Source organism: Sapajus apella, unplaced genomic scaffold, assembly GCF_009761245.1.
Source record: "Sapajus apella isolate SASKATOON/1434 unplaced genomic scaffold, GSC_monkey_1.0 scaffold101, whole genome shotgun sequence".
Classification (NCBI taxonomy): Eukaryota; Metazoa; Chordata; class Mammalia; order Primates; family Cebidae; genus Sapajus; species Sapajus apella.
In genome coordinates this window covers 689479-711534 of record NW_022437041.1, presented here as the reverse complement: position 1 = coordinate 711534, position 22056 = coordinate 689479, and the positions used below count along the sequence as shown (strand labels likewise).

The 22056-nt window shown below is 38.0% G+C and overlaps 1 long non-coding RNA gene across 1 annotated transcript; it reads right to left on the bottom strand.

The window, feature by feature from the left end:
* Window positions 1-684: 684 nt before the first annotated feature.
* On the bottom strand, window positions 685-18252 carry LOC116536505. Its single transcript, XR_004262676.1, has 4 exons — window positions 18242-18252; window positions 15919-15922; window positions 4681-4695; window positions 685-771 (listed from the first exon to the last, which is right to left on the bottom strand). It is a non-coding gene; the product is annotated as an uncharacterized LOC116536505 (long non-coding RNA).
* Between the last annotated feature and the right edge of the window lie 3804 nt (window positions 18253-22056).

Here is a 22056-nt window from a genome sequence, read left to right as displayed (position 1 = left end):
CTCTCCCCATTCCTGGTGCCCACTGAGATCATGGAGCAAGGTTGGGGTCCTGATGGGTGGGGGCATGCTCGGGGAAGCACTGACATGTCAGCCCCCCTGCCACCTTGGCCCCTCAAGACATCGGGCGCCGACAAGCACAGGGGGGATGTCAAAGGAGAGCTGAAGGCAGCTCAGTGCTGGCCTGCAGCCCCTTGGTATGAATAGCCTGGGTGCCGTGAACAGTGGAAAAGGCAGATAGGATCCTGGGGTGAAGGGGGTGGGTCCACAGTGAAGCCCCACCCTCAAGCTGGGGAAAGCTTGAAGCCTGGGGGATCTGGCTGCCAGTCCTGTAGACTGAAGGGGGAACTGATGGTACTTTTTCCTGGGCCCACACATGGCTGCTGATGGACCAGTCAGCACACAGTTTCCTGTGTCCCCCACAAGATCATAAAATCTCTGGACTCAGCCAGAGCAGAGCAGATAGATATCTGGACCACCAGCTACAGAAGCTACCTGCTCCAGGGCCTCCTCTCTGCTGAGAGATGTGAACGATTTCATGACCAGTAGCAGAGTGGAGCTTCCCTTTCTGCTGAGAGCTGAACATTTGTCAGGACAAGCAATTAGCAGAGAGGAGCCACCCATTCCAGGCCTTATCTTTGCTGAGAGCTGAACACTTGACAGGATGACCAGCTGCAGAGAGGGGACACTCACTCCAGGCCTCCTCCCTGCTGAGAACTGAACACTGATGGGATGGCTTGCCTGTAGAGAGGAGCTACCCACTATGGGTCTCCTCTGAGCTGTTCTAACACTCAGTAAAGCTCCTCTTCAGTTTGCTCACCTTCCACTTGTCTGCCTCATTCTTCCTGGATGCGGGACAAGAACTCAGGCAAAGGTGCAACCAGGCACAAAGGTTTCTGGCAAGAAAAGCAACACCCAAAGATCCCATAGCATTAGTAGATCTTTTCTTCTTAGTATATTGATAATTGACGTGCTGGTTTCTAGATCAGATTCTTAATGATTTGATTAATAGGAGCCAGGTCCCCAGAGCCTGATCCCTTCTAGATGAAGTGACACACTGAGTTCTAGAGTTAAAGTGCTAACAACCCCATGGTGACACTCTTTGGCCTTCCCTTGGTAGCCAGAGACTGATGTTAATGCTATTTCATTTTGTCCTGAGTATCATGTATTCTCAAATTCAGTAAAGTGGTTTCCAAGTGAAGAGAATAGAGTTTGAGAAAGACTAGAGTAGCAAAAAATAGTGTTTAATCAAATCAGATGCTAAGGGAATAGAAACTGGAATATTGAGTGAAATGAAAGAAAAAAAGGATTTTATACTTTATATTCCTTATATTTTATTTATATTTATATTTATTTATTAGAGATAGAGTCTTGCTCTATTGTCCAGGCTGCAGTGCAGTGGTGCAATCTTGGCTCACTGTAACCTCTGCCTCCAAGGTTCAAGCAATTTTCCTGCTTCAGCCCCCTGAGTGGCTGGGACCACAGGCATGCACCACCACACCCAGCTAATTATTGTATTTTCAGTAGAAATTGGCTTTATCATGTTGGCCAGGCTGGTCCCAAACTCCTGACCTCAGGGGATCCGCCTGCCTCAGCCTTGCAAAGTGTTGGGATTACAGCCATGAGCTACTGTACCCAGCCATATTCCTTATTTATATTTTTCAGGTAACATACAATGAAAATTCATTGCAATTAGAATGTTAAAATAAAATAGTGAATGTTAAGAAGAAATAGAATACAGATGCTTTTTTTCTCCCCAGTGCTTAATTATATCCAACCTTCTATTACACTGGCTTCTCTTTGAGTGATTCAGATAAAATTAACATTTACTGAGTAGTGTTTGCAGGTACTGTGCTAGTCACTTTATACAATATATATCACAATATATATCATGGAATTATTTTGCCAAAAATAATTGATCAACTGTAAAAGCAATATTTAGAATGACTATTTTCCTTTTATCTTCAGACTGTTTTTTAAATGACCTCGAAAAGATTAATTTAGGTCTCCCTCCCAGCCTCCCCAAAATGGAATATCAATTCTGATTATTTTATTAACAATGAAAAAACGGTAGAAGCTTGACTGAATTTCTCACTTTACAGGGGGAGTGTCAGAGTGACTGGTGAAGCAATTGGATGCAAAACTGAAGGGGTCCTCTCTCGCAGAGGAAAGCTCAGCTATGGGGCAGTTTTCTCTTCCTATCTAAAAAAGAATCACAGTTCTCTGTTAACCTTCTTTTGTGTCAAATACAGGAAATTAACAAGGTTTTCAAAATATCTCCTGCAAGTTGGTTAGTGTCCTCCTATTTTCTGTTTTTCTGATTTTATCCCTTCTGGAGTATTGTTGCCTTTTGTTATGCAGGCAGCGTGCTGCTGGGCTAGTTTTCCAGGGAATCCAACTTTGCTCCATGGCTTTAAGGCACTTGGTTGAATCAAGCTGGTTTCTTCCTTGCCACCCTTCTTCTGTTTAGAAATGTCATTCCTTCTTGGTGATTTTGTCAGTTTTGTGCTTTGATTGCTTTGTGTCATAAAGCCTTCTTAGATAAAACTCTATGTGTTGGGGAAGGAAACCAACAGAAATGTATAATTCAATTACTTTAATCAAATATCTTTGGGTTAATAAGTTTGACCTGAATTATGGCAATTTTTAGAAACATAGCTTTTGAATTGAAGTTCTTTTGAAAAAATAAGACTACTTATTATGGGTAAAAAAGCTTGGAATAGTTTTATTCTACTTTTAAAACACTGTCAGATTGAAATAGTACTGGTACAATAGAAATCTTGTGGTTTGGGATTCAGAGATCTGAGTTTCAGTTTTTGCTTTGCTCATAAGTAATATAAAGGTGATCGGTTAACTTATTAGTTTCTTCATCTAAAAGGATGAGATGAGATTAGATAATTTTTTAGGATGTCTAGAAATTCTGACTCTGTAAGGCACTGTGTTTTGACAAGGTCCTTTTAGACATAAATCAAAATTATTCTGAAATTTTTAGTTCATATTTTAGAGGCATCAGTAGGGCATAATATATAATAAACTTGTATGAAACGACATTATTATCTTGATTTCACATTCTGTGGATAGAAATACATACTCTAATGAGCTTCAAATAGCATTAATTAAGCTGTTTGAGAAGATACGCCCTTTAATCTTTTTTGACAACAAAGCTGCCCAGTAGAAATATGTGAGCTATACATGTATATTTCCTAGTAGTCACATTGAAAAGTAAAAACAAAAAATAATTTTACTATTATATTTTAATTTGATATGTCCAAAATATTATTGCTTCAATAGGTAATCAATTAAAAATTAATGAGTTATTTTTCATTCATTTTCTTAATAAAACAGTCTTAAAAGGTCTGGTGCATATTTTATACTTATAGCATACCTCATTTTGGATTAGCCACATTTCGAATGCTCTGTAGCCACACAGAGCTGGTGGCTACATAGTGCTCAGTGCTAATCTAGATAAAATACTTTATTCTAATCATAACTTTTAAACTGTGTATCAAAAGTATGTGGGAAAAACTCTCCATTCTTTGTGTTCAACTGAATTTCAATTAACCTTTTGAGAAGATTGTGTTTGCCCAGGTTTTGACAACGTGGCCACTTTCACACAATACAAACTGCAGGAATGTCAATCATCTTTTGGAGAATGTAGGTTGTGCAACGAATCCCAATTATCCAGCATCCATGGCAGGGGCTATGATGGCTTTGCCTGGAATTTCAAAAATGGACTCAACTTGAAAGTGACATATTTCATTGTGTTCATTGCAAAACTGATGCCTTATCAGGAAACCCATTTTTCTACCGGCTCTAGAATATGACCATTGCAGACAGATTTTCAAAGGCTTCATATATAGTGTGGACAGTTCTTTTAAAAGCCCCAAAGCAGAGAAAATTAGTCCAAATTTGTTCTTTGTTGGGAATATTTTGGACAACATTGGGCTATATATTTGAATAGTGCTGTTACATAATTAATTAGCTTTTTGAGCTAAAACATTTAAACTTTCTGTGCTTTTGTTTTGGCTTCATATTTATTTATTAAAACTTATTAATATTATTTTTTATTGACAAACCATAATCGTCTACATCTATGGGGTGCAGAATGATGTTTTGATATATGTATTCAATATGGCGTAATTAAATCAAACTAGTTAACATGCTTGTCACCTTGCTTACCTATTATCTTTATGACCAGACACTTAAAATTTGCTCTCTTATTTTGAAATACATATTATTGTTGACTATAGTCACTGTGCTGGGAAACAGTTCTCAAAATGTATTACTCTTGTTTATCTGAAACTTTGTACTTTTTTTTTTTTTTTGAGGCAGAGTCTCGCTCTGTTGCCAGGCGCCAGGCTGGAGTGCAGTGGCCCCATCTTGGTTCAGTGCAATCTCCACCACCTGGATTCAAGCAATTCTCCTGCCTTAGCCTCCCGAATAGCTGGGACTACAGGCGTGCACCACCACGCCCAGCTAATTTTTGTATTTTTTAAGTAGAGACAGGGTTTCACCATGTTGGCCAGGATGGTCTTGATCTCTTGACCTCGTGATCTGCCTGCCTGGGCCTCCCAAAGTGCTGGGATTACAGGTGTGAGCCACTGCGCCCGGCCAACTTTGTACCCCTTGATTAACAAGTCACCATCCCCTTTTTTCCTATCCCTCCCTACCTGCCACCTTAACCTCTGCTAACAATTGCTCTAATTCTGTGAGTTCAACTGTATCTTTTTTAAAATTTAATTTAATTTTAACGTCTGGGAGAGTTCCACTTTATTAGATTTCATATATGGGTGAGACCACGCAGTATTTGTCTTTCTGTGCTTGACTTATTTCACTTAGCTCCATGTCCTCCAAATTCATCCATGTTGTCACAAATGACAAGATCTCCCTCCTTTGTAGACTAAATAATATTCCATCATGTATGTGAACCACGTTTCCTTTCTCCATTCATCTGTCGATGGACATTTAGGTTGTTTCCATATCTTGGCTATTGTGAATAATGCTGCAATGAGCATGGCAATGCAGACACCCTTTGACATATTGATTTCAGTTCTTTTGGATGTATACCCAGAAGTGAGATTACTGGGTTCAATGGTAATTCTATTTTTTGTTTCTCAGGGAAGCTCCATACTCTTATAATGGCTGTATTAATTTTTATTCTCACCAACAATATATATATATATATATGTTCAATTTTTCTGCATCCTCTTAATACTTGTTATCTTTCATCTTTTTGAATAAAGCCAGTCTATCAGGTGTGAGGTAATATTTCAATTGTGGTTTTAATTTACATTTTTCTAATTAGTGATGCTGAGCATTTTTCCATGGACCTATTAGCAAATGGCTAGTACAACTTCTTTTGACAAATCCATTGGTCTCTTGCTCATTTTTAAGTTATTTGTTTTCTTGCTATTAAGTTGTTTGAGTTTCTTATGTATTTTGGATATTAACCCCTTATCAGATGTATAATGTGCAAGTATTTTCTCCTATTCTATGGGTTGTCTTTTCACTTGGTTAACTGTTTCTTTTGCTGTGCAGAACATCTTAGCTTGATGCCATCTAATTTGTTTATTTTTATTTTATTGCCTGTGCTTCAGGGGTCATATCCAAAAAATGATTGGCTATACCAATGTTATGAAGATTTTCTTTTTTGTTTTTTTTTAGTAGTTTTACAGTTTCCAATGCCTTATATGTAAATCTTTAATTCATTTTGAGTTGATTTTTGTATATGGTATAAGGTAAGAGTCTAATTTTGTTCTTCTGCATATGGATATTCAGTTTTCCCAACAACATGTATTGAAGAGATTGTCCTTTCCCAATTGTGTATTCTTGGCATCTTTGTCAAAAATTAGTTAACCATAAATGCATAGGTTTATTTCTGGGGTTTCTATCTTGCTCCACTGATCAATGTATCTGTTTTTATGCAAGTACCATTACAATCACTTTATGATATGTTTTGAAATGAAGGAGTGTGATGCTTCCAGCTCTGTTATTTTGGCTCAAGATTGTTTTGGTAATTCCTAACTCAGTGCTGTGACCAATTGTACTGAAATCACCTACAGTGCTGACCATAAATATGGATTTCTGGTTTTTTTCCTCACTCTCAAATCAAGATTTTTCAAGGTAGTTCTCAGGATTCTAATTTTTATCAAAGCCCTCAGGTTATTTTTTCTGTATTCAGGTGGGAGAACCCCCTTGCCATCTTTTGTTCCATAGCTGCAAAAATAGAAGATGAAAGAATTTAAAGAATTTGCCTCATATTCCAAAACTAGTGGACATCAAACCTAGAATCAGAGCCCACCTAAGCTTTCTCTCTTAATAATGTTTCTGAAATGACCCTGTACTCCTTAATAGTATTCAACACTATATATTGAACTAATTAAAGGAGGAGAAAAAAGAACCTATTTTGGACACATTTTAAACAATAAAGATTTTAAAAAATAGATTCACTTGAATTAAATTTAATCAGATTTCCTTTGCACAGCTATTTTATTTAATCAAGTTTTTACTATCAAACTTGGCAATAGAATTCTTCAGAGAAATTTGCAAGCAAGTTCTCTTAAACACTTCTCTAGAAGGTATATGAGATCTAAATAATGGAAGAAAACACTCATATATTTTTCTCCTGGTAGCTGAAATCATTTAGGTAGTTTATGTAAATTTATGTAAATGTAAAACATTTTATGCCCCCCAAACTTATGGCGATCATAACTATTTTATTCACCAAAAGTTGGCCTTCAGCAAGATTCTGCTGAGGACTGATGATCTATGCAGTCTCCTGCTGGATTTTTGTGACATTTATTATCATCCTACTTGGATACTCAAAAGACTTGCAATATATGAATATAGGTCTGAAATAACACCCTGATTTTCCTTCAGCCAAGCCTGAACTACCTACCACAAGCATCTGGGGATCATTTTTTGTGGTTTCTTCTCCAGTTTTGTAGTACAAATCATCTTGATTCGTTTATGTTATAAAGTAATAGACATTCAAATTAAAATGTTACTGACTAAAAAGACACACCCTGATATGTATGGAAATTATTAATAAATTTTGTTAGTTTTTAAAAGTGACTGCCAATAACTAAATTTAGAAAGAATATGTTCCTGACAGTGTAACTCTAGAGAAAATTTTAAGAGGTGATGATTTCATTAATTTTCAGAGCATTACAGCCAGCTGGCAAAGGTTTTTCGATGCCATTGTGGCTTACTGCCTTTGAAACTAGTTTCTTTCCTTAAATTAACCTGTCTATGCTAAAATGACAAAATAGCAATGATGATGTGATAAAATTGCCCTCTTTGTATAATCTTAAAATAACTTAACTAACTTAAATAATAGTACTCTGAGTTTATGACTGCTGCAATGTACTCCATAAAAAGAAATTGGTTTTAGGAACATTTACAGAGCCCCGTATTAGTTTAATTGATACATAAATAACATTTAAAAATTTGAGTCATATATAAAGTAGAAGGGGACTTCTAGCTCAAAAAGAAATTTCCCATTTAAATCCTCAGGACCTAGTTGTCTCACTTGTGGTGGTGGGAAGAGCACCAGGCTTCGAACCAGAGGGAGCAGGTTCAGGTCATTTTAGTCATGTGAGCATGGGCTGGTAAGAGAACTTCTCTGGGTCTCAGTTTCCTCGTTTACAAAATGGGAATACTAATATTAATACTACCTTCTTCACAGGGTGTTATAAAAATAAAATAATAAATGTGAGTGACAATAGAAGAAACATATCCCCGGATTTCTGAGGAATTTGTTTCGTAAAGAAGGAAGAAGTCAGGATAAGTGGTTAGACCTTGTATAATACGCACATCCTACTGTGTGTGCAGAGGAGGGGGCTAAATGAGGACAATAGTGTCTGAGCAGCAGCAAGAAAAGGAGGACACAAGGGAAAGAGGATGTCATAGGAACCATCAGGATGGTGCTTCTGGGAAAGAGGGATTCAGAGGGAATTCTTTAATAAGGATAATGAATGAATCAACGGGTAGATTGTTGGATGGACAATTGGATGGATGGTTAAATGGTTGGATGGATGAGTAGACAAGGTAAGCCCCTGAATCACCCTGTAAAGAAAACCGTCAGTCAAAATCTCCTTTAGGGCGGCTATTCAATGGGCAGAGAAGGCCTCAGGGTGGCCCAGAATTCTTCAGGTTTAGCATGTAAATTTTTGGTCAGTTTTAATCTTTTGTACAAAAACCAAGTATCTCTGTTTCTTGAATATGGCCAGTGGTGGCTGAGCTGGCTACTTCAGGAGGAGCCTCTTTCCATTGTTGGAAGGCTTGGCTTTCTTTAAGTTGAATTGAAATCTTGACCCTGGTGACTGCTACCTTGGATTCTGATTTTGTCTTTGGAGTCACAGAAGAGTTTTCCTCCTTTTGACATACAGCAACACTTCTCTAAACAGCATGTTTTATACCTAGAGAAGGTGTAGATCTGCATTCTGTTTATTAGCCACGATCGTCAGCATCTAAAACCTCCATAAAACATTACAAGTCACGTTAGACTTGTAGTAGCAAAAGTTAATTTCTACTTTATGTTTTGGATATTCTCCAACTGATAAACACAACAGGCCGATTTACAAGCCATGCACTAGTCAAGGTTTTGGAGTTGAGAGCACAACTCAGAATTTTCAAGGTGTCAAGGTATCACCACAGGAACAAGCAGGTCCACAAAAGCTTACTTTATCCATATTGTTTGTGAAGTAGACTAGTAAGCTAATTTTTTTAAATATAGTAGATTTCTATATAGTACCATGTTATCATTGAAAAATAAAATTATCATCAAAAACCTATCCTCAACTTTTTTCAGTGATACGAAGGAAGAGTGGTTTATCCCATTCTTCATTCAGCCCTTTAATATTCATCCACTTCTTTATTTACACATCATTCTGTCACCAAACACGTATCTAATTTCTACTATATACTAGGCATTTGGCTAAGTGCTGGTGCCGGAGGTACGGATTATAATAAGGCATGGTTTTTGGTCTAAAAGAGTCTGGTCATCAAGTGTCTGAATTAAGAGACCAAATAAGATGTTAGGAATGAGGACAAGAAAAAGAGTTTGCAGGCTGGGTGCAGTGGCTCATGCCTGTAAATACCAGCACTTTGGGAGGCCGAGGAGGGTAAATCACTTGAGGTTAGGAGTTCGAGACCAGCCTGAGCAACATGGTGAAATCCCGTCTCTACTAAAAATACAAAAATTGGCTGGATGTGGTGGTGCGCACCTGTAATCCCAGCTACTTGGGAGTCTGAGGTAGGAGAATTGCTTGAACCCAGGAGGTGTAGGTTGCAGTGAGCTGAGATCGCCCCGTTGCACTCCAGCCTGGTGACAGAGTAAGAATCTGTCTCAAAAAAAAAGAAAAGAAAAGAAAAAACAGTTAGTTGGGCGTGGTGGTGCACGCCTGTAATCTTAGCTACTTGGGAGGCTGAGAGGCAGGAGAATCACTTGAACCGGGGAGAAGGAGGCTGCAGTGAGTCAAGATTGCACCATTGCACTCCAGCCTGGGTGACAAATGTGAAACTCCATCTCAGAAAAAAGAAAAAAGAAATAATAACGAAAAAGAGTTTGCAATAAGTAGTAAGTAACCAGTAAGTGAAAGAAGAAAAGGTAGGATTTGAAGTGGAAATAACAGGACAATATGGAATGTTTACCTGCTGACCACTTAACCATCCATCCATTTGTCCATCCAACAATCTACACGTGATTCATTCATTATCCTTATTAAAAAATTCCCTCTGAAACCCTCTTTCCCAGAAACACCATCCTGATGGTTCCCATGACATCCTTTTCCCTTGTGTCCTCCCTTTCTTGCTGCTGCTCAGACACTATTGTCCTCAGTTAGCCGCCTCCCCTGCACACACTGTTAGGATGTGCATATTCTACAGAGCTATAAACCTGTAGCACTGGAAGAATCATATTGCCCTAAATTCTTTATCTTCAGCTATCTCTGTAAGAGAAAACTGAGATTCTGGGGGACATAGGGTAATGCATGATTTCTTCAGCGCCACGTCTGCTCAATCCTTTCCAGTGGTTTGATGTAACACCAGCTCACTTCATCCTGCTAGTGAAGGCATCAGGCACCTGGGAACTACCTATTCCCTGTAGGATTTTGTTCTATTGTATTAGTGTATTGCAATGTCATCCATAGTAGCATACTTTTATTTTCTGTTATAAATATATAATCTCATAGAATAAGAACATATTCTTTCAGCTGCTGGTTAGTTGAGTCTAGTTCTCCCCCCATAGACTTTTTTTAAACACCCATTTTAGTAACACTTTCTGGAAGACATCTTTAATTTTCCAGATGAATTGTTCACTAATTAGTATCCCAGGAGTGTAAGTGCTATAAATGATAGAATCCCCTTTTAATTTTAAAGCTAAGATGGTTTGGAGAATTTTTAAATTTAAGTCCCAAGAAAATTTAACACTAATGCTGGTAAAAATGGTATGTCGTTCTGTGCTTATGCTCAGTGGAAGAAATGCAATAACGTTTGCTTTTCCCAAATAGTCAAGTTTACAGAGTTTCTAACAGAGTGGTGATATGGTTTGGATCCGCATCCTCGCCTGAATCTCCGATCAAATTGTAATCCCCAGTGTTGGAGGGAGGGCCTGGTGGGAGGGGATTGGGTTGTGGGGGCAGTTTGCCCCTCAGTGCTGCTGGGTAATAGTGAGTGCTTGCAAGATTTGGTTGTTTAAAAGTGTATGGCACCTCTCCCCTCTCTCTTCCTTCTGTTCTGGCCATGTGAAGTTGTGTCTGCTTCCCCTTAGCCTCCGCCATGATTCTAAGTTTTCCAATGCCTCCCTAGCCAGGCTTCCTGTACAGCCTGTGGAACCATGAGCCAATTAAATCTCTTTTCTTAATAAGTTACCCAGTCTCAGGTATTTCTTTATAGCAGTATGATAACGAATGAATACAAGCGGTATTTCCTAAATTACCATGCAACCTATAACTTAAAGGGAGAGATTAAATAAAATGACACTTTTGTTTATTAAAATAACCATTTATTTAAAAATGTTCATCATTTAATAATGGCCCATAATGTCCATTTAAGCATCAAATTGTACAAAACTTATTTACAAAGTTCTTACTTTTTTTCCTCTCTTTAAATAAAATATTGGCTTCAGAACACCCAGTAAGTTAATAGACCAAAGAGAATTTTAATTTTTCAATTCTCAGCCTAATTTTCTCCTTCCATTTTCAGTATGAACATAGGGGTCCCAGGCACATATGGAAGCGAAACTTTAGAAATATTCAAAAAGGAAGTAAGAGCCAAACAAAAGGCCAGGCGCGGTGGCTCACGCCTGTAATCCCAGCACTTTGGAAGGCCGAGGCGGGTGGATCATGAGGGTCAGGAGTTCATGACCAGCCTGGCCAAGATGTCGAAACTCCGTCTCTACTGAAAAAAAAAAAAAGATCCAAACAAAAAAGTAAAAAGGAATGGGGTAATCTCTCCCTTGACAAGCCCTGCATATAAATAAGGGTGTGGCTCTAAAGTCAGTCATTATTCCATTGCCTGTTCCTTTCAAGGCAGAGACAATGCTATTCCTGGAATAGAAGCTGTTAAAGAGGGTTTATGTAACTGTTAGCCTCTGAAGCAATAGACCCGCAGCAGGGTGCTGTTCCAGAAATATTCCAAGAGGAGGAGTAATTTTGTCTTTTAAAAATGTAATATCTTCTCTTTTCTTCTATATCATTTGGAGGAAGCTCCTTTTTCTTTTTCCTCTTTTTTTTTTAAGCAAAATAAGTGTTATGCACTAGTAGGTAGTGAGTGAATTCTTTTTGCCAGCAGGAAGAAAAGCAATTTTTGAATGCCAAAAATAGCTCCTTTGTGTGAAAATATCACATAGCCCAGGACATTTTTGGGAGAAAGCAAAGATTGATGTTCTGAATTAATATTTTTTAAGTATACAGGCAGAGAAATGTTGATAATAAAAAAGGAAGAAATTGATGGTAATTTCAAAGTCCGAATGTTTACCCTGTTTACAACGCACTCAGATTTTTGTGTGGTCTCCGAGTTGTAATTTATCTCTCAGGCCATGTCTATGGGAGAGAGGTCTTTCTAATCATTCTGTTTGGTTCACGACATTTCTTTCCTGTGCTACATTTTACTACCTGCTCCTATGCAACATTACAAACCAAGCAAAGCATGAACTGAGCTGGATATAGGAGATAGCCCAGAGCTGTAAACAGAAGTAAGCATCGTATCTTTCTTTGTAAATCACCCTGACATCTTTGGGAAGGGTATACTCTATGGACTCTTTCTATCCATTATTTGCAAATAACAGGCCATCAGCCAGTTACAAAGACTATTGATAGAGGTGGTGGGCATCTATTATTTCATCCAACCAGTATCTCTTTCTGTTTCAATTGATAGTAACATGCGCCTTTCTTTTGAAAAACTAACCATTCTTATCACGGATCATTTTGGTGTCACTATCAGTCCAACTACACTGTCTTTCTTCTGATCAGTGAGTGGATGGCCATGTGAACCGGACTTGGACAGCAAAATGTTTTCCTGTAAATGTGAGTCTTCAATGGAATGACATAAGAATGGAACGTGGTTGCGGATTCACTTTGCTGGTGGCTCTACTTGTCTGAATGCTGAATGAACTCTAACTCCTGACAGATTTTGGAACCTGGAAATAGAACGCTCTCATAACAAATCTAAAATGAGACTGGTTTCGGAAGTAGGCAACGTGTAGAAGCTGGAAACTGTGTGAGAATTTTAAGGAGAATATTGGTAAAAGATCAAGTACCTTGAACCCATTGTGCATAGAATTTTGAATTATGAGGAGGCTAGCAGTGAAGTCTTAAAGGAATGGGAGAAAAATCTTATTGGAAATTGGAAGAAAGGGCAGAAGCTCAACAATACGCTTGTCTGCAGGAACGTAGAAAATAGAAAATATGCCTGATAAACTAGATCCAGCTGAGACTTCCAAGCAGAATAGTTAGTTACCACCTACTTTTTTTTTCTCGCTGCTTATAGTGAAATGTGAAATTAGAGAGAGCTAAACTAAGGGAAGGACTGTTAAACAAAAATAAGGTAGGTCTTGATGGTTTTGAAAGCTCTCACACTATTCAGAACGTCAGAGATGCTAAAACGGAGTTAATGTCTAGGGTGTGGCCGTAAATCTTTTAAGATCTTCACAATTCTCTGGCACCTCAGAGAACCTTCAGTCAGACTAAAGGCCCTTTAAGTAAATTCAGAGTGTGCCACACAGATTCTCTCAGCTAAAGAGTAGAGCTTCTAAGCCAAAGGTCATTGTCCTTGGTCATCTCAGCAGAAGCCCAAGGTGGAAGGGAGTTTATCTGTAACAGGTGTGTAAGTATGGGTTTTGTCTAGTGGATATCGTCTGGAGAAGTTTCATAGGAAACCCATGAAGTTCTCAAAATAGATACAGAAACATTACCGCTTGGATGGAATGGGACAGTACAGAGCAGTACAGAATGAAGACAGGACTTTTGAATGTCCAGAATTTTAGCACCCACTATATTTTGCAAAACCAGAAGGAAGACTAAGAGGGTGAAACCAAGCGTTCAGGGGCAGAGTGGAGAAACATGAATAATTATTTCAGATGTGAGACCTAATCAAAGATCTTCCCACATTTGCCTGGCTGAATTTTAGAACTGCCATGGACCCGTAACCCTATGTCTTCCATCCCCCACCCCTCCTTTGAACAGGGTCATAAGTGCTTATCTTATATCTGTTCCACTATTTCATAGAGACGTAATTTTCTCTTTTGTTTTACAGGTTTACAAATAAGAAAGAATTGTACTTGAAGAGTTGTGCTTAAAGAACTACACTTGAGAAAACACATTCATACTTGGCCCTGGTTTAGATAATGAGATCATGGACTTTAAACCGATATTGCAATGAAATGAGAATTTTGAGATCTTTAAGGGCAGTGAGTACATTTTGCATTTGAGAGGTACATAAATCACTGGGGACCAGAGTACTCTTCGGTGGGCAGCCTCTACAGTGGCTCCCAGTGATCTCTGCCTTCTGGTGTTCACATGCTTTTGTAATACCTTCTTGTTGAGTGGGGGCTGGGCTTATTGACGCACATATAACAAGCAGGATACTGCAGAAGTGACAGGATAGTAATTGAGGGATTAAGTTCTAAAAGGCTGCAGTTTTCATCTTGGAGGTTCTCCCTCACTCCATTTTGAATGACTCATCCTGGGGGAGCCAGCTGCTATGCCATAAAGCATATGGCAGCCCTGTAGCAACTCCCAGGTAGTGGACTTGAAAGTAGCCTTTCTGAGACCTTCCCATAGCTGTATACATGGGCTTGGAAGCAGATATCCTTGAGACAAGCATAGCCTGAGCCAAAACCTTGATTGTAGCCTACTAGAGAACCTGTGCTGAACTACACAGCTCAGCTGCTCCTGGATTCGTGAGCTACAGAAACTTTTGCAAAATTCTTGTTTGCTATTTTCAGTCTCTAAATGTTGAGATAATTTGTTATGCAGAAATAGATAAAAATACATTCATATTCTAGAGGGCACGCTATGCTATAATGTTCTAATTACTATTATTCAACATTTTGTGAAAAGGCAATTTCACTGTCTTTAAGAGGATGACATTGCCAGTGAATCTTTTAGTCACTATTTAGAGAGTGCCAACCTCTAGTCTGGTCTCCTACCTCTCCACTGTCTTGACTGATCTTTTAATTAACTCTTTAATAACAAAATGATAGCTTAAAATGGCATGAGGGCATGATGTTCCCTTGGTCCTTGGAATTATCCAAGGTTACAATGCTCAAAGATAACATAGGTAGATTTACATATAATAATAACTTACCTTTACGGAATGCTTATCGGTATGAGGAACTTTGAAACTTGCTTTCCGTAATCTTTTAGACAATTCTCATATCAACTGTTTGAATTAGGAATCATTATTACTCCTCCTTTAAAGAGAGTTGCCAATGTCATACGTTGGTGGGGATGGATCTGAGATTTAAACCCAGGTCTGCCTATCTTCAAGAAAGTCCTGAGCTCGTAATTATTTCAGGCAGAGAAGATGTCCTGTGCCTCTTTGCATGAATTAATAAGCTGTGAGGGGTGGATTCACTCCCTGGCTCAGTGGTTACAAACAGACCTGCGCATGCCCATTTCATTTCCTCCTGGCTGCAGCCTGTGAGGGGTTTTGAATCCAGAAAAGCCTTTTTTTGTCACGTTGAGCCCAGGACACTTTTAAAGACAGAAGTGAATTCCCAACCTGAAATAATCTCTATCATCAGCTTATATAGCCTCTGCTTCTAAGAAAACTTTGGGTGATGTTAAATGTTATTCAGAATGTGGGAGATACTTGAAGTGGTCAGTTACATTGATTTTTCAGGATCGGCAGTACATGAATTCTAAGAGAGAAATCAGAGGGTTTCAAGAGGCATTTGGATGAGTGGAACAAAAGCTCCCTGGCTATGCCTTTGGCTAAGGCTATCACTCTGTTTCTCACTAAGAGAAAACAGGGGCTGGTATGACATGGTAGATGAGCCATAAACTGCATACCTCGACCATACCTTGGCTTTTCCATTAAAACTGCTCTCTGTAACCCTAATGTGACAGGCGAGCAGTCCAAACCCACGCCATCTTGGCCCCTGCGACTTGTAATAAGTAACTAAGGTCTGTAATTTCCACCCTACCCAGACAATGTGTAAACTACGCTTTTCTTGACTTCTGTAAACCACTTAAGTAACAATTGGAAGGTCCGAACACCCCTGGCCCTTGGAATATCCGAAGGCTCTCACCCTCACCCCCGCCCAGGAGGTCATTTATAAGCATAAAAGGTCTTGACGCCCTCCTTTCGGGGTCATGGGTTAGAGAGACCTGAGTCCTCCTCCGTGGTCGCCAGCAATAAAGACCTTGTAATTTGGCCTAGTCTTTGTCTCTGGTGATTTCGCACTTGCTGGATTACAACACTAGCATGTTTGGTAAACTGTTAGAAACCAGAGCATTCACTAAATGCTTTATGCATTCAGGTCATTCTGACAAACGCCATTGACTCATTTGTTGGTTATTTCAAAAGCACATGAAATATAAAATACTGTGAAATTCCTGATATTAATAAATGTCTTTGTTCTATTTGAGAAAGCGGATTAAAAAAGAATTTAGCATTAGCACAATTTTGAAAAAGAAAATTTTGGTCAAAGTTCTTGTTTATTTTTATTTGCTTTCATCCCTCACTAATTTTCCAACAAACTTAATTTCTTCAAAATTGAATCCTTTGTATTTCTTAAAGTTTCAGCATGATTTTACAAATTGTTGAAAATACATTTCATGTTTTCCTGGTCATGCTTCTCTTACGTAGACTGTGTATTCAGGGAAACAGGGTGATGTTCAGGCCAAAATTTATCTTATCACACCAGAGTTTTTAGGTCACTTCCAGTTTTCTTGTTTTTTCTTTTCAAACTTTCACTTGAAAAGAAATTAATTGAAAAACACCAGCAAAGCTTTTTTCCTTCCTCCTTTGGGTTCTCAACTGCTAACAGCCAATTGTTTTTGCATTCTTTATCTGATGTGCGTAAGATACAAGAAAATTGTGGCTGTGTTTGGAGTTGGCAATAGTTAAATGGAATTATAGAGAGTGACTCAAACCAACATGTATTTTGTGGAGTCTTTTGATTACACACAGCTTTCTGTGAGACATAAAAAAAAACCTCTTGAAGGATTAGCTTGTTGGGGAGAATTACCATTTTGAAAGATTTGTGCCACATTTCAATGACAAAATTATTCAGAAAAAAAGTGCTTCTCTGTAAATAGTCTCTAAAATCTTACAAACATGTGAGCTCTTGGGGGCCAAAATCAGGGCACAATTTACGTAAATTAAATACACACACACATTTGATAATCCAAAGGACCCTCTCTGGAAAGTTTGATCAAAATAACTGTACCATCACTTCAAAAAAGCCTGTGACACAGAGCATGAAAACTCTGTTGTAGAAATCTTATTTTAACCACTGATGTATTATAGCTATATTAAAATGGCAGCTGAGTTAACTCGGTTGAAAGCCAGTATATCTCTCTTTTCCTCACTAGACCAGTGTGAAGTATAAAGCTTATTTTTTTTTTTATGTAACACCTAAAATGACGTAAATTCCTTATTAAAAACAAATTACCTTATGATACCTCTTCTGACAGATTCAAATACTCTTGTTATGAGACTTTGCACATTTATATTAAGTGAGATAGCTACATCAACAGGTTTCCTGAGATTAGTTATTCTTAATAATTAATTTTCACAACATCTGATACGCTGGTTGGAATTTGTGGTTGTTCCATGTGTGTATCTTCTTAGAATTTCAAGCATTCCTAAAGCACTCATGTTGGAAAGTGAGTTAGATAAAATTTTGTGCAGTTGGTTAATTTCTCATCAGAAAAAGTCCTGAGAGGTTGGGTAATTTTGCAGCTACTGATGACTGTAAACAAGAAACAAAATGTGAATCAAATGCTGCCTTCTCTGTGAAGATGGAATCCATATCAAGCAAAAAATCGTACTTCAGAAATTTGCTTTGCAAATTAGTCCAATAATTGTCTATCATGTCCTCGACCTCAGCCCACAGCCTCCCAGTAAGACACCTGATAGAGGAGAGACAGCAGACTAAGCATGTGGTCTCGCTCCTCATCTAAGCCTTCCTTAGGCAAGGCTCCCTCACTCCAGCTCACCCATCCCAATACAAGTTGGGATAAGATGTTTTGGAGGGAAAAGCTCTAGTTATGAAATGCTCTATGACAGCAAAAATTCAGAGAATGTGCTTGTGTGACCATGAGAGTGTGTTTTACTGCTCAGATGAGGTGAGCCATACAGAGAGGTAGGTGGAGGCGGAGAAGAGAGCTGTGATATTCCTGGAAATAATTTGCTCCCATGTCACCCCTGGAAAAGGCATCTCCCTTAAATCAGGCAGGCATAATGAATGGTGTGATACCCGGTGGCCTGCACAGTTATAAATACACAGCCTTTCATTCTAGAGATGGCCCATTACCACTCACTAAAACAGTCTGTTACAGTGGTGCTTGGGGGCCATTCATTTTTCATGACCTTCTTGGCGACGTGACTGGGATTTCCTGAAACCACGCATAGGTCCCTGCCCAGCAAGTGCTCTGCATTAACATCCCTTAATTCTTCTCTTCCAAAGGTTATCATGTCCTGTGGTGTGTGTGCGTGTGTCTGTGTGTACGTGTATGTGTCTGCGTCTCTTCTCTAGAAGGCAAAGAAACAAACAGCACAAACTAAGCCTTACCTTGTTGGAAACAGTTTATTCACAGACTGAATGTTGGCTACAATTTAATCTTATGACATCAGGAATGTTTGAAGTTTACACAGGAGGTAAGGAATTTTTAAAAGCAGTTTAAAAACGATATCACCATTCCCAAGGCTCAGATTTCACATCATGAAAGGCACACGTTAACAGAGCAATTGCAGCAAAGCAGGACCTTCTGATTTGCTGGCTGCTTCCAATAACAGTTGTCCCTTTGATAATATTGACACCTATCTGCTTCACAATGTAGTGCTTCTCCTGCACTTTGTAACATATCCCATCTGTTTTTTTTAGGGCCACTGTCATAAGGACGCCTGGAAGAGTGAAGAAAGGCCTGATGGATCACAAGGTCCTATCAAATGTCAAAGCTGGCCCTGGCTGACCTCCCATCTATTCAGAGCTGCTTTGATTTAATCTCCAAACTGGCTGCTTCTCCAGGCTGTGAGTTCTATCTGCAACCCATGTGTCAGCATTGAGATATGACCTGCTTGATGGTCCATTCATCTCATCTGAAGGACGGAAATTAAACTCGAGGGTCAAAGAGGGGGACTGCTCAAAATACACACACATTAACTGAAGCCTTTTGTGTGGGTACATCATAGGAGTTTGAACAACCATTAAAAATTATATTAAAATGAACTTGATCTTTACTCCACTGAAATAGTGTAGAACTTTTCCTCCCCTCACTGCCCCTTCGTCTATTCTTTTTTCCCTGCCATATTTGTAGTAATCATGTCAACCTGATCTCATTAAGGTCCAAATGAAAGAAGAGAAAAATTTACATTTTTTCAGTTTCTTTAAAAATGATGTCCTTTAGAAAATTCACTTTGCCTATAGTTTGAACAGTAAATTTTTTTTTAAAGAGTTAGAAGAAGCTGGTAACCAGACTAATAGAAATGCAGACTGCTTTGTTTAGCGTTATTGATTCATTTAAGTTTCAACTTGTAAGGTTTTTAAAAAAATTAATTAAAACTCAAACTGTGAGAATAGTTCTATAACTATCAGGACACATTAATATAGTATAAATCTATATATCCTGGGTTCCATTTCTTAGTTCTAGACTCATGCTCTTTTTCTTGGCCCTTTTATACTAATAATCAAAGCTAATAACTAAGCGAAGCTTGATTCCTTACAGATTTGTTTGCATAAAAAGTTGAAAAACAAACTCTATGTTATTTACTAGAAATGTCTCGAAAGTATTGAAATAAAATAATTACAAGTGTGTTAGAAAAGTTCGTTACACTTATTTCTGTGTTTATGTATTTGCTCATGCATTCATACTTTAAACTCTGTACAGTAATGGCATCCAGGTAGAAAAAAAGTTGTTGCTTGTTTAATTAAAAGGATATTCCATACATTTCCACTGTAATGGTTATACATATTCAATATAGAAAAGACAATTGGCAAAGACAGACAAGAAAGAGAGAGAGAATAGCAGACACCAAAAACACTACTGAGCAGAAGTACCAACATTAATACCTTTGTGTTTATTTTTCCTTTTTGTCTTCCTTATATAAAATCATACTGTTCCTGCCTGGGAGAAGACTACATTTTTGATTGTTATATCGCCTTGTGTGGAAATGATTATTTTGTTTGGTAGTATTGTATTGATAGCAATTTAGGTTTTAAAATTTTTTCACTACTATAAATGCTATTATATAAAAATACAATTATATATATAACGTTATATATAATGTTTCCTTGATTTTCTCCAAAATAATCTGGGAAAAAAAGATGTGCTTAATTTAATGGTATAGTTAAAACTACGGTCTTTTATGGTTTTTCATTTGAATACTCACTTGGAAATAACTTTCCTTCTCAAATAATCACTTGTATTTTCTTTAAGACATATTATTTGTTTTATATGTAACATATGTACAATGGAGTGAGTGCTATAGTGAATACTGATGCGATTTCAACAGAAACAATTTCATGGGACTTATGAAAAATCTTTCAAACTATGATCATATGGAGAGAAACATTTGAGCATCTGAAGCATTCAAATAATGCTATTTAAGCATCTAGTTTTGCAAGCAGGGAAGAAGAAGAACACAGGACGATTGTATCTGTCTTGTATTCTCAGTAAAATCTCTCTTCCTTCATATCCTTATGTTAATATCTTATTATTCATGGCAGAAATGTTGAACAAATGCACTTTGCAAGTTAATTCATTCTTTGAGGTGCCAGGTGGAAAGTAGGTTCATTGCCTTAATATACTACAGCACTTTGCAATAGAGTTTTTGCAATGATGGAAATGTTCTATAATTGAACCGTTCAACATGGTAGCCACCAGCTACATGTGGCTATTGAACACATAAAATGTGACTCATGTAACTGAGAAACTGAATAAAAATGTTATGTAATTTAAATTTAAATCAATATAACCACATGTGGCTAGTGGCTATCATATTGGGCAACACAGCCTTAATAGCATTGTTAAGGCCATTTTAATAGCTTGTGAAGCATTGCAGATGTTTACCAAGTTACTCAAGTTCATTGCATTGAAGAATAAATATAAGATGATGAAGAACTTACAGTCTCAGAATATAACAACAATAAATGATTACATTTGTCCTGACGGATGTTTTTCACAGTTTCTTTCAGAGAAGAGAATTGAAAGTTTCAATAAGGCGAAGGCGATGGAAGTGTCTTCACAGGACCCTTGCGTAGCACAAATTGGCAAAAAATAGAATGATCTGGGTTCTAACGTCTGGCCCTGAAACTAGCCATCTATTGACTGACTAAGTTACTTTACGTTTCGGTGGTTTTAGTCACTTGATATTCATCACCCAGGTTTTGGAAAAAATGAATTTCTTTGTTCCTACTATGGCCAAATTATATGAATTTCTTCTGGACTATATTCAGAATCAAATACTAGGTTTTCCTCCAAACCTCAACAACAAATATAAGTACCCAGTGCCAGATACATTCTAAGTGTTCAGTAAGTATTTGCTGAGTGAATGGATGTACTTAGTTGTCTGCCTGGATCAATAGCTCCTTTAATCTTCCATTATTAAAGCTTGGTATTTTCCACACCTAGACTTAAGCAAAGTTTTAAACGTGGATGTTTTTGATGCAGGTAAAATATTTTGCTAAGAGTGGTAGAGGCTCACTGGACACAACCCTCTGCTCTTGAATTGCTAAAAGAGCCTACTTCCAGAAACGGCCAAGAAGGTATCGGACTCTAGCACTCAGCTGATTGTCCTAAAGAAAAGCCCTCAGGCTCTGCTCAAAGACCTGGATCAGGTACACTGAGGTGATGACAGGAGGTCAGGAAAATGGCCAGAATGTAACTAGGTTTCAACTTCCTGGAACACTCGTGATTTTTCTGGAAAGTACTTCCGCACCTAAGCAATATTAACTATTTTGAATACTCAAGTCCAGAATAATTACATTTTCCTTCTTTCACATTCTGACACTTAAATATATTACTTGTCAGATACTTACTACTACTCTTTTGAGGATAAATAGTTTATTTTTAGTGTGATGATGTCTTTGTAATCCAATGAAACTGTTAGCATCAATAAGGACAGAGATGCTACCTTTATTTCTGGCACACAGTTCTCTGTATTTCACAAACTCCAGCACAGTATGATTTACTCAGCCTCAGATATATGGGAAAATATTATCTAAACAGGAAAGCATTGTGCACATATTAGTAGTTGTTATGATTAGAATTGATGTTGCAGGTAATTTAATACTTACTCTTACTTTTGGTACATACCCCCCTCCAGGAACTTAAAGGCTCATCAGTGTTTTCTGGATGAGCATAGATGCCCTGAGATCTTAGCATTTCT